The following is a 15,913-nucleotide window of genomic DNA, read 5'->3' as shown; positions in this document are numbered from 1 at the left end:
AGTCTCTTGGCTGATAGGGCTTAGACGAATGGTGGGCCCTTTAACGTACTTTTGGCAGGGGATTTCAATGCCAAACTGAGAGATTTATCCACCTCCGTGGACTCCCCTTTTGATCCCGCTAGTAGTGAAGTGGATCAAACAGGGTTGAACCCAAAGGGACGGCACTTATATGCCCTCCTTCTGGCGCATGACTTGTTTAGCCCCAAATCCTGCTCTGACATTGCGGTGGCACCAACTTTTATTGGCCGGGGCTGTGCTCCACAATTGACTATATATTTGTTTCTCAGAACATTTTACCCCTAGCCCATGGGCTAGAAGTGATTCCATCAGTTTTCAGTGACCATAACCCCTTGCTGCTTCAATTTAAAGTGCTATCCCAGATTAAACCAAGAGAATTTGGTGCCAGACAAAAACTAGGGACAAAGCACAATGGTAGGAGGGTGGTCTGGTGCTTGGCAAATCTGGCGTTTATTATGGACCAGGTGCAAACCTCCCCACCATCACTGCACATATTAAGTCAAGTAAGCAGTGGGGACCCAGCCAATTGTCTAACAGGTTTTGCTGAGCTCACGTCTAATATTAGGGATCTCATGAGTAGACCCATTTAAAATGTTCCTTTGACTAGCTGCCCGTGGTTTGCTAGATCATGTAGGGAAGCCAATGTCTCCCTGTGCCAGGTGCTTAGCCAAAACCCCAGAGACAAAGCCACTGTCAGTACTTGTAGAAAGGCATATGCCCAGGCCGTAAAACAGTGGAAGGCTGAAGTTAAGATAGAGCAGTGGGAAAATATAATAGAAGCCTCTAAAAATAAGGACTCCCAGGCTTCATGGAGGGTAGTTCGGGCTGGTCTCTCAGATGGCAAATTGCCAGAAGTTATCATGTTGCATATTCCCCCTGATGCTTGGGTCGACCATTTTTCAGGTATCTATGGGGCTAACAAGGTAAGGGGTCAATCTGTGCAGATAATTTACCCTTCAATCTTGGCTCCAACTTTTTGGAGAGTGAGGTTCTAAAGGTGATTCGTGATAGCCTCCAAAATAAGGCCCCCGGTTTGGATGGGATCCTGATGGACCTTTTAATAAAATACCCTGAGTTTTGGGCCCCTTTATGAACAAAGACTTTGAATATGGTGTGTAAGGTTGGACCTCCTATATTGTGGCAAACCTATGTAGTGGTTCCAATTTTTTTAAATGGCAATACTCTAGATCCTAGGTGTTATCGGCCAAATTCGCTGCTCAACTTCTCCCCAAATGGGACGGTTGGTTTCGGAACGTCCGATCTCTTGGGTGCAGGAGAAAAAAAAATTCTCTTGGACCCAATATGTTTTCAGGAAAGGCTTGGGCACTATTGAGCAGTGCCTGAACCTTTACCTTCTTAAGGCCAAGTATAAGTATGTGAAAGGTGGGTCCATTCACTTGGCCTTTATGGACTTGTCCAGCATGTTCGATTATGTTAATAGGGAAAAGCTCCAGGCAATTCTTCTAAATATGGGTCTTGATGATGGCCTGGTACATCTCTTGAGACTCCTTCATCAGCGGCAGAGGACAAACATAAGGTATGGGCTAAATGGCAAGACCACTTCCCATTTTGGTGTTAGTCGGGGTGTACGCCTGGGGTGTGTTCTCGACCCTATTTTATTTCTTTTATACATAAATGACCTAGAGAAAGCCTTGCTTTCTACAGGAGCTGATGTTCCCTGCATACATAATAACGCCATTCCAGCTCTACTGTATGCGGACGATGCAGTCTTACTGGCGAGGGCTGCAAATGGGCTCAAACTGCTAGTTAATAGTTTTGTTGAGTTCATGAAACATTTAGACCTTGAAACCAACGGCTCGAAGACCTTTGTAATGGTCTGTGGGCCTAAAATACCAAGACACGCCCTAAGTGGATAGGAGAACGTACCTTAACAAAAGTACGTTCCTTCTCGTATTTGGGGCTAGAATTCGATGAAGCATGTAGTTGGCGTCCCTGCTTAAAAAACAGAGTTTTACGCATGGTGCGTACAGTGGGTATTACCTACTCTCTGGCCGCTAATATAGGGTGAAAGCCGTTGCCCCCATATTGAAGGTTTATTAGAGAAAATGTCTGCTGGCTGTGACCTATGGTTTGGGGCTGTGGGGGTATAAAGATGCCGGGAACCTTCAGGTAGAGGAAAAACGATTCTGTCACTGGTTTTTGGGTGTCCCGCCCCCTACACCCCATTTTTCTGCCCACCAGGAATTGGGTCTTGAATACTTATGGGATGGAATTAGCTTCGCCCCGCTGGAGTTGTGGTGTGCAATTTGGCTTAATAAAGAAGCCGTCCTCAACCAGCTGATTATTCAGGATTGCCTTCTTAGTGACCCCGCTTGTTCAATCCCATGGTTGAAATATATCAAAGGAACTCTGACTGAAGTGGGTTACCCACATCTGTTTGAAAATCCACATTTGATTACCAAAAAAGATAAAATATGGATATGTGACCGCTTCCTTGAGTTAAGGTGGGCGGCTCAAGAATCAAGTGAAGTGGACAAGGTGACTGTCAAAGATTATTGTATGGTACAAATGTGTCCGGGCCCAGGCCCTTATTTATTATTTGTACATAATGTGTATGAATGATTGCTTCTAACCTGCTTCAAATTAGGCTCCCTTCACTGGCTACTGTCTTTTCCTCAAAGACAATTCTCCTCCAGCACTAATTGTATCTGCCCTTGTGATGAGCACTCTCCACATATGCTGCTACATTTTAAGTTCTTTTGTAAACACTATGCGCCCTTTAGAAAATTACGAAAATATAGCTTTACCAATTGCAGGGCTGCTTTGCTCTTTTTTCGCCAGTTAAATGATTATGAGGTATGCAGCTCCGTGGGCCATTTTTTGGAAGGAGCGGTGGCCTGGCTTGTAAGTGTTTTTAATATTTTACATGTTTTTATATCTTGTCTGATAGGTGATTGTTTGAATTATGTGTAGGGGAGGACCTGTAAGTGTTATTTACATTTTATGTGTCTCTATATGTCGTGTGAATTTTGTTGTCTTGAACCTATGTTTGGTTTTGGTGATTTGCCTGTATGCTTTTATTGGTGTTTCTTTTACGGATATTTGTATATCCGAATAAAGATTTTTACCTACTACTCCTTTTTTAGCCCTGCCTTTAAGAGGTGCTATATATTGGGACAAAACCCTATCTACTATTGAAAGTAGACAGTGCATGAAAAACCATAGGTGGTTGTATGGGAACGCTGACATATCGTCCATGGAATATCCCCTAGATGCAAAGTTTTGCAGAGGAGAGCGAAGCACTGCTCGCATTATTTCCAGAGATCTTGATAGTGCAAAACAAATTCCAAATTAAACATTTTGTGCAGGTTTCCATCACATTTGTGATGCAAACCCTACATAAAATATTAGTCTATCTGCTGCACAGATTTTGCCGGGCTTTGTTCCCAGGGCATTTTTAGCAATGAAGGCATTTGTATTGTGAACGCATTCAATGGAGAAATTAAACTAAGCAAAATGGCAGGAGGTGTCATTGATGGTTTAAGTAGCAAATGAACAACAGATGATAAAACCTTTGGGATTTAGAAAATGTAGACATGCACTGTTTCATCTTCACGTTTTAGGTAGCGATGATGTTTACTATGAGGTTTGCCCTTCTTAAAAGCAGCAGTGAGATCAGGAGAATCATGGAGGGTTAAACAGAGTACCAGATTTTACCTCTGGGGGCGGTTAGTGGATTGATGTACTGGCTATGGAAGATGCTATGATTGTGCGGTTTCCAGGGATAATTGTGGGGGTTGTCGCATCTTGAATTTTCCATGTTCTTTTTTGTACTCTGCATGTTTTATCAATATTTTACTGTTGTATGCATGTTATATGTATATTTTGTGGCTATTTATATGCCGAATAAAGCAAAGTGTTGTTGAATGAACAGATGATATGCAGAAAATGTGGCTTTGTTCAGATGGGAAGCATGTTGGGATGGAAGGCAGGAGACAGAGCATCAACAATTAAAAGCTGTGCATTGCAGAGACTTCCCCTAAAGAGGTAATGTTATTGTGAAAGACATTCTTCAAGGTAATCATCGTTTTCAGGAATTGGACATAACTCTCAAATGGAGGCTTATGGCAGCATTGGAAGTGAAACTCCATATGGGAACTTGAGAAATTACACCAGGAAAATCTAAATGTTAAACATTCCAAAGCATCCTTCAGAACAAGAAAAGAATGGAAGGAGAGACTACCAAAGCCCATCCGGTAAGTAGAGACTACTTCCAAACAAGTATTGAATTAGTGCATTGGAATAGGATTTCACATTTCTTTTAATTCTTCGGCTTCAATCGCTTCATTTGTTTTTATTTTTATTCTAGTATTAGTGATAACTTGCAACTCATTATCTGAAATGTTTACATCCTTGTATTTTCTTCTGTTTTTTTAATCAGTGTCAAACAGTTGGGGAATCTGCACGAGTCTACCACCTACCAGCACTGGAGATCCAAATGTCATGTAGTTCTCAACAGATGTAATAAAAGGGTTGGTCCTATTTATAAAAATTGGACAATATCTTTAAAATGTTTCCACACATAGACTTACTCTAGAATAAGTGCAAATCGTGCACTCGGAATCCTTACTGTCATTCAAAAAATCAAGGTATGATGGTTTTTCCTTGCAGAGACGAAGGGTCTGCAAAGATGGGTGGTTCGCAAATTCCCAATTCCATTTGAAACTCTGGCACATTTGTGAAATGCAAAGGCACAGAGATAAAAAATAAAAAAACACATATGTGGGTAGTATCAAAACAGGCTCTGCATTTCAGCAGGCCACTCAGCAGCCATGCCCCTCTCATTCCCTGTACCGGATGTGCAGCCCATTAGGATGGTTATTCCAGTGGTGGAGAATTGATGATCTCTAATGGACAAGAAACAGTTGGTAAGGTTTCTACCCCCTGCCAAACAGGACTAAGGGCAGCAATGTGTGGTACTTGAGAAAACAAGGCTTGTTTTGCAGCCAATGTAGCTGATTCCCTGTAAATGGAAGTCCCTCCCCTCATGGGACAGGCATCCTGCTGCAGGGAATCGGTGACGAGCTGATGTAAACGCCTGGAGAGTTTACTGTAATTCATGATGTGTAAAATTCTCATTTTCACCCAATTTTTCTAGTGAAGCTAAATACTTCAGTAACCTCCAGCCATGCATGCACTTCCATGCACTTCAACCTTATGCACGAAGAAGTGGTGCTGATAGTCCAAGAAAGGGTAGAGAGCAATCCAATCTCTTAAAGTGCTTTTTCCATGAGAAAAAAATACATTAAACTAGAACATTACACATTTTCACAATTACCTCGACCCTGCACATGTCGATTTTCTGCCATGCGGTATTCTGACTGCACAAAATTAGGGAATAAATGTGTCAACTTGGGAAACTCATAGATTTCTTTGTTGCATGCAAGCAGCCCTTTGAATAAGACTAGGAGCCAGAAACCCCACATGTGGGAGACATAGCCCTCTACATGTGGGGAGTTGTGACTTCTTTGTGATGCTGCACTATGGTGATTTTCACACATCAGGCCACACCTACATATATGCTACTTGATCTCTGCCAAGCCAGATTTGGGGAATCAGAAGACTCCTTTATTAAGTATGTGTTAATATCTCACCATGCAAACAAGTAAATCCTGGTTCCTTGCAAGAGGGAAACACCAGAATGTAGATACAATGGGGCCTAATTACAAGATTGTCAAGCACTCACTGCGTGACAGGGAAAGGGCAGGAATGCCCCATATTTAAGGCAATATGGTGCATTCCTGACTTTTCCCCTGCGCTGGTGTTGTTTTGGCACCTATGGTGCAAGGGTGCCTGCATTGCATGAAGGATTGTTTTTGTGCAGGAAGGGACACCATACTGACAGGCAATATTCCTCTTTCTATGTGTGCTGCAGAATGCAGCAACCATAGAAAGAAAAAGTAATGAGGAGAAATTAAAATATTTCTCCTTGTTATGCCTCACCTGAGGAGGCATTTTTTGGAACAGTTCCAGGTCTATCAGTTCTGGTAAACCTGGGGCTGCATCAAAAACCATGGGAGTTGCATGGGAACACCCATGCAATGCCCACAGAACACCTTCCCAGGGCAGAGTAGGGCAACGCAACGATTTGTGCTGCGTTGCCTTACTCCAGATGGAGAGCCTCAGGGTCATGCAAAGTGACCTTGTGTGGCTTCATAAATCACTTGTAAGGTTTGTGTCACTCTTGCACCATGTTGCAAGTTGCAAGACCGACGTAGACCAGCTCATAAATAGGCCCCAGTGTGTGCAACATGAGGACAGTCTGGGTAAAAGAGTAGTAAGTTCTATGTTGAGCGCCCAGGCATGCACATGTGAAGGAGCCTGCGGCTTGGAGCGCATGCACAATAGCTATGATTAGTACAATAGTGTAATAATATGTGCTAATGAAACGTGCTACTGACATTTCATTTGGGAAAGAAAGGGCTCCTTCAAATTCTGATGGCCCTATTTACATCCCTGCAAATACTGTGCAGCTAATGGTGGCACTTTTAGTGGAGGTAGCACCAGAACTGTTACGGAGGCATGTATGCACCCATGCACTCATGTGTATGTCGGAGCTTGCATGCTCATAACACACCACGATTTACATAATGATGTGCACGACAAAATACTGAATGCCCTAGTTTGATATATCACATAGGACTGAATGAGTCTACTTGACCTTCACATTTCTAACTACCATAGATTTCATTAGAACAAATGTAAATGTTTAGAGGATACAAATGTCTCATGATGGAAAATGCTGCCCTTATTGTTTGCTTTCCAGGAATATAGTGACCGCTCTGAGCCAAATTAACAAAGATTGAGAATGTGGGCCTGCTTTAGAGCTTGATGCTAACACACATCCTCCAGTTTATAGTGGAAGTGGTAATCCTCTTTTGGAGGAGTCCCCATATTTTGAGAGGCATACCTCTAACATACCCTTTTGTGCGGGTAATTACGCAGGAGGATACTGTACAAGCAGAGAGCGCGCTAATGGATGGTTTGCCACTTCCTCAACAAACTATGAGATTTTTTACTACTACTGCCCATCAGTGCCTTAGTTTTAATAACCATGTCCCACGTAATGTACTCCAGCCTGTTTCATTACAGGTGGAAACTGGCAAACAGATTAAGACTCTTCATGCCATAGTATATCCATTATGAAAATATGAACAGAACATTTAGGAGCAATTTATATACTGTGAAGAACTCTGTTCTCCTTGCTCATTCTTATATTAACATTTTCAAAGCAGTATAATATCAATTTTAGAGGTCAGATGCAAGTTATTTATGTTTGCCCTTTAGCAGTTCATATACTTATACAACATATTTAGCAAGAGTAGTTGAGCATCATAGCAAATTGTCTCCTTTATTTTTACTTTGTCATTTGTGACACTTCACTCATTGTTGGGAGCAGCCCTGTTTGGATGGGTCCACTAGTAGGCGAGAGTTGCTGGACTCCAGTTTGTTTTTACTTCCTGCCCATGCCTTGCGAGCATGTTCTTCTCGGCCTGCCACATCCCCTTTAGAGGCTGAGCTTCACATGTGGCATCCCTGCGCATCTGCGCTGCCATTTGTGACATTTTCCTCATTGTTGGGAGCAGTGCTGTTGGGGGTTGGGTCTCTTCCCCCATTAACATCCAGATCTCACGCTAGGTGGCGCATTGCTGGTTTGCTTGTACAGCACATGCCCCGAGTTATGGAGTTGCCTGGCTCCTGTTAGAAGCACCATACTAGTGGTGCCTGAGGGTTACATTTTAGATGGTTTTTAATATTATGGTGGTCATTTTGAGATTGGCGGTAAAAAACACCTACCGCCGTGTTGATGGGCGCCAAAATACCGTCACCATGGCTACTATCCATCCGCCATATTATGATCACTGCAGGGCTTCCGCCACAAAAAAGGTGGCAATCCAGCAGTGATCATGCTGGTGGACAGTGGTAAGCTGGCGCTGCTACCACCAGCACCGCCACGCCAGTAGAATGCTGCCAGCCGTATTATGACCAGCCTGGCGGTATTCTGCTGGTGGGGCGCTGCTGGCGGTAGCAGTGCCCCTTCCCATTCCATGCCAGAAAACCTCCTCGCCGGACAAGGTAAGTCAGACGTCCAACAGGGGAGGGGGGGTGGTAGAGTTGGGGGTGTTGTGTGTGTGTGTGTGAGTGTGAGTGCGTGTGTGAATGCGTCTGTGGTTGTTGTGTAGTTTGTATGTTTGTACGTGTGTGAGTCAATGCGGGTAAGAATGGTGAAGTGAGTGCATGTCTGCATGTCAGTGTGATTGTGTAAGAATGTGTGTCAGTATCTCTGTAAGTATGCGTGTATGAATGCGTGTATGCAGTGTGTGTATGAATGAGTGTATGGCAGTGTTAGTGAATGGGTGTATGTGTGGTGCATGTGAGTGTGTGTGCATGAGGCGGTGGGGTGAGGGGCGCTGTGACTGGTGGGGGTGGGGGAAGGGGGTGATGTGTGCGTGTTTGCCTGTGGGGTCAGTTGTGTGGTGTGTACGTGTCTGCGGGTGTGTGCGTATATGGGGAGTGGGTGTGTGTTTGTGGATCGGAGGGGGTGTGGTGTGTGTGCATCAGAGGGGGTGGAGGGGTGTGTGTGTTGATTCGTGGGGGTGGGGCGTTTATGTTGATCAGAGGGGGTGGAAGGGTGTGTGTGTTCATCAGAAGGGGTGGGGAAGTTTGGATGGAGGGGAGTGGGGTGGGGTAGTTTGGATGGAGGAGGAATGGGGGGCATCTGGTGAGGGTTGGGGTGTTGTGGGAGCCACCTACCGGTGACTGAGAAGAAGGTCCCTGTCACCGCCAGGGCCGGCGGTACTGTGCTGGCCGGCGGGCTGGAGATTGACATCTCCGGCCTGGCCGCTGATACTGCCATGGTGGTATGAGTGGAGAAGTGGTGGGTTGGCTGCAGCAAACCTGCCATTCTCGTAATGTGGTAGTATGTACCGACAGCCTTTTGGCGGTATAACCGCCACATTAACACTCACCGCCGGGGTCATAATGACCCCCTATATGTGTTATTATTTTTCGTAATGTTGCTTCAGTTTGATTTGGGTTATCAGTATACCTACTATGAAGTGGAGCCTCTAGCAGGCAAGATGTTGCTGAACTCCAGTTTGTTTTTATCATCCCCCCGCCTTATAAGAGCATTCTTCCTGCCCAATCCACACCCCTTTTAGAGGCTGGGCTTCATATTCGGCATCACTGCATGGCTGCATAGTGAATGTGCGCAGTTGGCATGCCACTGGTGTGTTGAAGGTAAGCCTTTCTGGGTCCGTCTGCACCCGGACTGCGTCAGGTGCCTGGGATGCTGCCAGTTTAGGGTCGGACAAAGGGATTCCACCTATGCTACATTACTCTTGAGCTCAATTAGTCAAACTACACCTAAAGGTAAAACGGAGGGATTCCTTCTTGTTAATCCTGATAAAGTGACTCAAATGGTTTGCCCTAACTCTGCCTTATTTAATGGCCAGATTGGTTGTGCTACAAACGCCGGAGCTCCTGTGAAGGCGGGACCAAGGGTCTTGATCAAGCGATCTGATATTCATAAGACAATTGTATGCGATTTAATTAATGCACGCTCTTTTATTAAGCACAAATACAAAGTCGTGGATTTACTTCAAACCATGACTTTAGACTGTCTATTCATTACAGAAACCTGGGCAAAAGAAGATTCATGCCCTGACTTAGTGGCGGCTGTCCCAATAGGGTATGTGATCTCAAGACTGGACCTCCCCTCTCGCATGAGTAATATGGAGGGAATACATGAACTGCACAATTCACTAGCGACTACTCTTTCACAGGACATTTCCGAAGTAGCACATTTTAGATTGAAACTCAATGCTAAGGCCACCTTTTCTGAACTTTTGGTCTATCATCCTTCTGGTTCACAAGTGAATTTTGTTTACTTCCTGGGCTCAGGTGCTGGAACCGTTTACAACTCAACACAATTTCACAGTTCTCGGGATTTTAACTTCTTCCTAGAGGATTCTTCTAGTAAAGATTCTAATTCATTGCTGGAGCTTATAGCCAACTCACATTTTACTAGCTCATTTCTCTACCCATATTGCTGGCCCTAATCTGGATGGGGTTTTTATCAACTTTGATGGCATCTGTGTTAAGGACATACTCCCCCTCACTTGGTCAGACCATCGGGTGCTGTCTTTTAGGACCCTATTTCCATACTCGGCAACTAGCACTGAACATGTACAGAGCAGACCTAAAGCTTGCAGGGACCGGAGCAAGATCCTGCCGGAGGATGCGCATATGCACTCAAGTTACTGCATCAAATATTGATCTTTCCTCCAACTGTCTTGCAGAGTATTTTGCAGGTTAGTTGGAGGCTGCCTTAGATATTGTGGCCCCCATGAATGTCAAGACTTTCACAAGGAGCAAAGTCTTAGCTCCTTGGTTTTCTGATCTTAGGCAACAGTGCCACAGACAGGAGCGCAAGTGGTGCATTAATCTAGACCCTGCAGTTAAAACCAATCATAAAGCTCTATTAGCAATATGTAAGCACTCTTTCTTTGAAGCCAAATCTATTTTCTACTAGAAAAATATGGACAGCTAAAAACTTGTAATTATTTAAAATAGTCAAGAGCCTTTTGAATCCACTGTGCAAGCAGCAGACAAATGCCTCAAAGCCTTCTGTGATTAATTAGCTAATTTCTTTATGGACAAAATTTTAAATATATATTCGGAATTCAATCTCTCCAATGTTACTGAGGACCCTAATAGGGCTCAGCACCTTTCTCTTGCAGCCCTACTCTATCCACTTTTACACCTATCACAACCTCCCAAGTTAAGAAACTCTTGATGAGCATTAAATTGAGTTCTCTAACAGATCCAGGTCTCCCTAAAATTTTGAAGCTGGCTCCAAAATTAGTGGCAGAATACCTTATGAAGATTTTTAATCATATGTTGAAAACCAGACACTTTCCTAGGTCTTGAAAATAAGCCATTGTTATCCCTTTGCCAAATAAACCAAGGGCCCGATGTATCAAACATTTGGGCCATTTGCGATCGCAAAAATGCCTTATGGTATTAACCAAGTCCAATTTGTGATTCGGTAACCTGTTATCGAATCACAAATTGGATTTGCGATTACATACCAATTCGGTATTAGGAAGGGGTGTGTCAAGGGCGTCCCTTCCTAATACCGAATCGCAGAGGTATGTATGATTGTTTTGTGACCATGAATGCGGTCGCAAAACAATCACAGTTAACACCAATATCACATTGGTGCTAACCCATTCGCAAAGGGGAAGGGGTCCCCAAGGTACCTCTTCCCCTTTGCGAATGCATGCGAAAACATTTTTTAAGAGCAGGCAGTGGTCCCAAGGACTTTGATTTTTCCTCACTCAATCGACTAATACCTTTACACATTTATGAAACTCTAATGTGGCTTGGGATATCCTTATAATGTATTATAAGTTTGCTTTTTATTCCTTGTAAATCATGGTCACCTCATCAACTTTTCCACACCCTCTTTGAAATACTTGCAGACCATCCCCGGTCTCTGCCCTCCAACGGTGGATGACCTGCAATATTAGTAAATCCTCACCTGACTGGTAGTGATCTCTGTTCCTAAAATGGATCCACTGATGCAACAAATCCACTGTAACCACACATGAATATTTCCATTTATTTTCAGCCTGCTCTGCATTTCATTTTGCTTTTCAAAAACAACCCTCCAAGCAAGTCTTAGTTTTCAAAAAGCAAAAAATACAATGGCCCTGATAAGCATGGAGTTTGTTTTCTTTCTATGCATGAGAGCCATAATTTGTTTCCCTGATTTCCCTAGAATTGCAGCCCATGGAAGGAAAATGCAGTGGTGATAGCGCTGCCTATAATAGGGCATGGCAACTGCCTTTGTGATTTAGCAGTCTGCTGGTGCCTGGAGCTCAGAGTTAAGGTTTTCCACTGGTGGAATCAGCAGTAGCTGCACTATGAGGAACATAGTGGTTTCCTCACCTCCGAATTATGTGGGTTAACAGCAATTTTGGCAGGTGAGAGATCACCTGCTCAACTAAAGTTTAAATTACTTCTTTGTTCCAAGAAACCATCGGCAGATCCCAGCGAAATCAACAACCAACCAATCCCCCTGCTTCCGTTTCTGGCCAAAGTATTGGACAAAGCCATCAACCAACAACTCTCCTCACATCTGGAACAGAACTTCCTACTCAACTCCTCACAATCCAGATTCCGCAGCAACCACAATACCGAGACAGCCCTCATTGCAGCTACCAATGACATCGAAGCCCTAATTGACTGAGGAGAGACTGCAGCTCTGATCCTCCTATATCTTTTGGCAGCTTCCAATATGCTCTTCCACCACACACTAATCACAAGGCTGTACAACATAGGCATCCAAGAAGCAGCTCTCAGAAGGAGTGCATTTTTGCTCACAGGAAGAATGCAAAAAGTCTACCTTCCTATCTGATCTACCACCTGAACTGCCATCAGTCCAACAGGCACCTCTGCTTCACTTCCCTTTCTCTAACTCTCACCCCTGCATCTGACGTAGGAGATGAGGAGGTCGCTCCCTTTTCTACCTAGCAGCGAAGCAATGGATCAAGCCACCGTTCCATCTCCAGACTCCACATCTCTTCAAAAGTTCCAAAAGTCCCTGAAGACCTGGTCATTCAGCTAATCATCTGGACCCTGCAAGCACCTGGATACCCTCACGGGTGACAAGAAGCGCTCTACAAATATACTAATTGATTAATTGACTGATTGATTGATTGATTGCTCTCTTGATCCTTCTCATTGAAGTAATGCCATGGCTGCAGGGATGTAAAATAAGTGTGACATTTGTAGTGTGAAAATGAAACCATCAACATGCCTGATATTTGTTGAACAAATATATTTTAAGCATTTAAGTGCCCACAATATGTAGTAAGATAGGTTACTTTCATGTAATGAACTTGAGCAATGTGAAAAACAAAATACATAAAGCTCTATGTGTTTCTTAATAAATCTGTGGATATTCTCTGTAAAATAGTATAAAATAAAGATAGCTGAACCTCTAGTTATCTCCTTCATTGTTCACAAAAAAACACTTTCAAATTCTCAGAGAATGTCTTTCATGCTGTCTGAAGCTCTGGCAGCAGAATAGGCATTGTGACATCAAAGCTCACCAGTAATACACTATGACAGTAGAGTAAACATGCAATTTTCCTATTAAAGGTGGACAGAGACGTACTCCTAACTGTAACAGGAAACTTAGAAACAGTTTTTTATACATCCTTTGGGGTATTCCTAGTTTTATGTCTTGAGCGGACCCCTTAGGACAGCACTTTCTGGCAATGCAAAATGCAAAATGCCAGGAAGTGCTGTCCTGAGTGCTGTGTTCAACCTTTTTTTTATACTTAAGGCTGTGATGTATTATATGTTAGTCAAGGTACCCTTTACTGCATATCATAAAGATACTGAAATTTACAGAAGAGTTCCATGGCCATATAGAAGAACGCAGCCTGGGTTCTTTTAAAAGATCAAGGAGCTCAGAGGTAACTTGCAATATCCTTATAATCTATGGCAGGGGATAATTTATTCCTTATCATATCTGATTACACCCTCGCCCTTCCCACAAACCACCTGGGTCCTTGGTGTGTTACTTTTGGATCTGAAAGAAATAGGATGTCTGCAGACATAAAGAGTAAAAGTAGAACATGTTGTGCAAACTTAAACACAACAAAAAACAGATATTTATTGCAAAAAGGATACTAGAATCAGTTGAATGTAAGTCATATTTCAAAAAACACTTTGGCTCAGAATGTGTAGAAACATGTAGAGAAATTCTATCATTTAACTGTGCAAAAAGAAACATTAGAAAAAAAACAGATTAGAAGAAGGAATAACCAGGTTTCAGCCTTGTTGTTCTAACTGCAGCTTAAATTATGCTCCATGGCCTGGTTTTCTCTGTAGCTAATAGCTCTGGCAACAGGCATTGTGATGTCACAACTAAGCTGTAGTACCCTGTAACAGCTGAATAGTTATATTATTCTTTATTACAGGCAATTAGAGACATCAGAAGCTGCTTGTAACATATAGGACAAAGGCGGTCATTCTGACCGCGGCAGTCGGCGGTCGCCGCCCGCCAAGCGGTTCCCGCCGAAAGACCGCACCGCGGTCAAAAGACCGCGGCGGTCATTCCGGCTTTCCCGCTGGGCCGGCGGCCGACCGCCAGAAGACCGCCGGCCGGCCCAGCGGGACAGCCCCTTCAACAATGAAGCCGGCTCGGAATGGAGCCGGCGGAGTTGAAGGGGTGCGACGGGTGCAGTGGCACCCGTCGCGATTTTCACTGTCTGCTAAGCAGACAGTGAAAATCATTGTGGGGCCCTGTTAGGGGGCCCCTGCACTGCCCATGCCAGTGGCATGGGCAGTGCAGGGGCCCCCAGGGGCCCCACGGCACCCGTTCCCGCCATCCTGGTTCCGGCGGTGGACACCGCCAGAAACAGGCTGGCGGTAAGGGGGTCGGAATCCCCATGGCGGTGCTGCAAGCAGCGCCGCCATGGCGGGTTCCCTGGGCCAGCGGGAAACCGGCGGGAAACCGCCGGCTCCCCTTTTCTGACCACGGCTTTACTGCCGCGGTCAGAATCGCCCAGGAAGCACCGCCAGCCTGTTGGCGGTGCTTCCGCCGCACTCCGCCATGGCGGTCATGGACCGACAAGGTCAGAATGACCCCCAAAGTGTCCCATACATTATAGGAATATTGCAAGTCACTGAGTTGTTCTGTGACCATAAGTAGGAGCGAGGCCAAAGGCCAAGTTGCAGTTGGAGGTGACCTGCAATCTCCGTGTAATGTGCAACATTTGGTACTTTTTTTTTATATTACATGGTCACACCATCACCTTTCGCACAAGCTGCTTAAACCCTTGGTGTGTTGCTCTCTAATAAGCAAGAGATAGGCTGTTTGTAAATATGAAGAATAAAAGTAGAATTTCTAGCAAAAACTTAAACATATCAAAAATCTGCTAGATATTTGCTGCAAAATGATATTAGAATCAGGTTAGATATTAGAATCAGTTTAATACAAAACAGATTTTTTTTTAAAAAGCTGAAGCTCCAATTTTGTAGAAGCATGCAGGTAGATCAGTGCAAGAAAATGTTGCCATAAATATCTCTTTTTTGGATAGTCACTGTACATCTAGGAAGTAGAGCAGAAGAAACAAAAGCCAGGAATTGTTTTTGTTTCTTAGGTTGAGCTGCTTTTCTGACCTCACACCCATCACTATCTCTCATTCATGGGCTTGCCCTTCAAAAATCCTTTGTTATCATTGGTAAATGCTTTATGTTTGTCCCTCCTTGGGGCGGTTTGGTTACTGCCTTGGACATCGACCCTCTTACATGGATAATTGCACTTTTGCCGATATGTTTGATGGCAAGCGAACTTCTTTTTCCTTTTATGTGTCTCCTTCACGCTCATGGGTTGGCGCTTTGAACCAGTTTGCTTATGTGAAACTGTTTTACTTTTCATTTTCAATTTATGTGACAAGAAAAGTCTGTTAGGAGTTCACAACGCTCATAGCTCTAACTCGAGCAAATGCGAGATCCATTGCATTGCAAATGCTTGTTTAAACTGCAGCTTTAATTGTGCACTGTGTCCTGCCTTTCCTCTTAACTGCTGGTTCTGGCAGCAGTCACTGTGACATCAGAATTCACCTATAATATGTTATTAGGGTTGAGCAACAATGTAATTTCTTTTTTTACAGGTGATTAGAGACATCAAAAGTTGCATGTAATAAGCAAATTAGAAATGGGTTTTTATACAAGGATTTTAGACTCCCATGTATTATATGTTAATAATTCTATAGGAAAACATACACTTGTCTGTAAGCTAGGTCTGGTGGCTCGGGTGACTAATACATTCACTGCAGGGATCTAGAGACAC

Source organism: Pleurodeles waltl, chromosome 5 (genome assembly GCF_031143425.1).
Source record: "Pleurodeles waltl isolate 20211129_DDA chromosome 5, aPleWal1.hap1.20221129, whole genome shotgun sequence".
Lineage (NCBI taxonomy): Eukaryota > Metazoa > Chordata > Amphibia > Caudata > Salamandridae > Pleurodeles > Pleurodeles waltl.
This window is presented reverse-complemented; position numbering follows the sequence as displayed.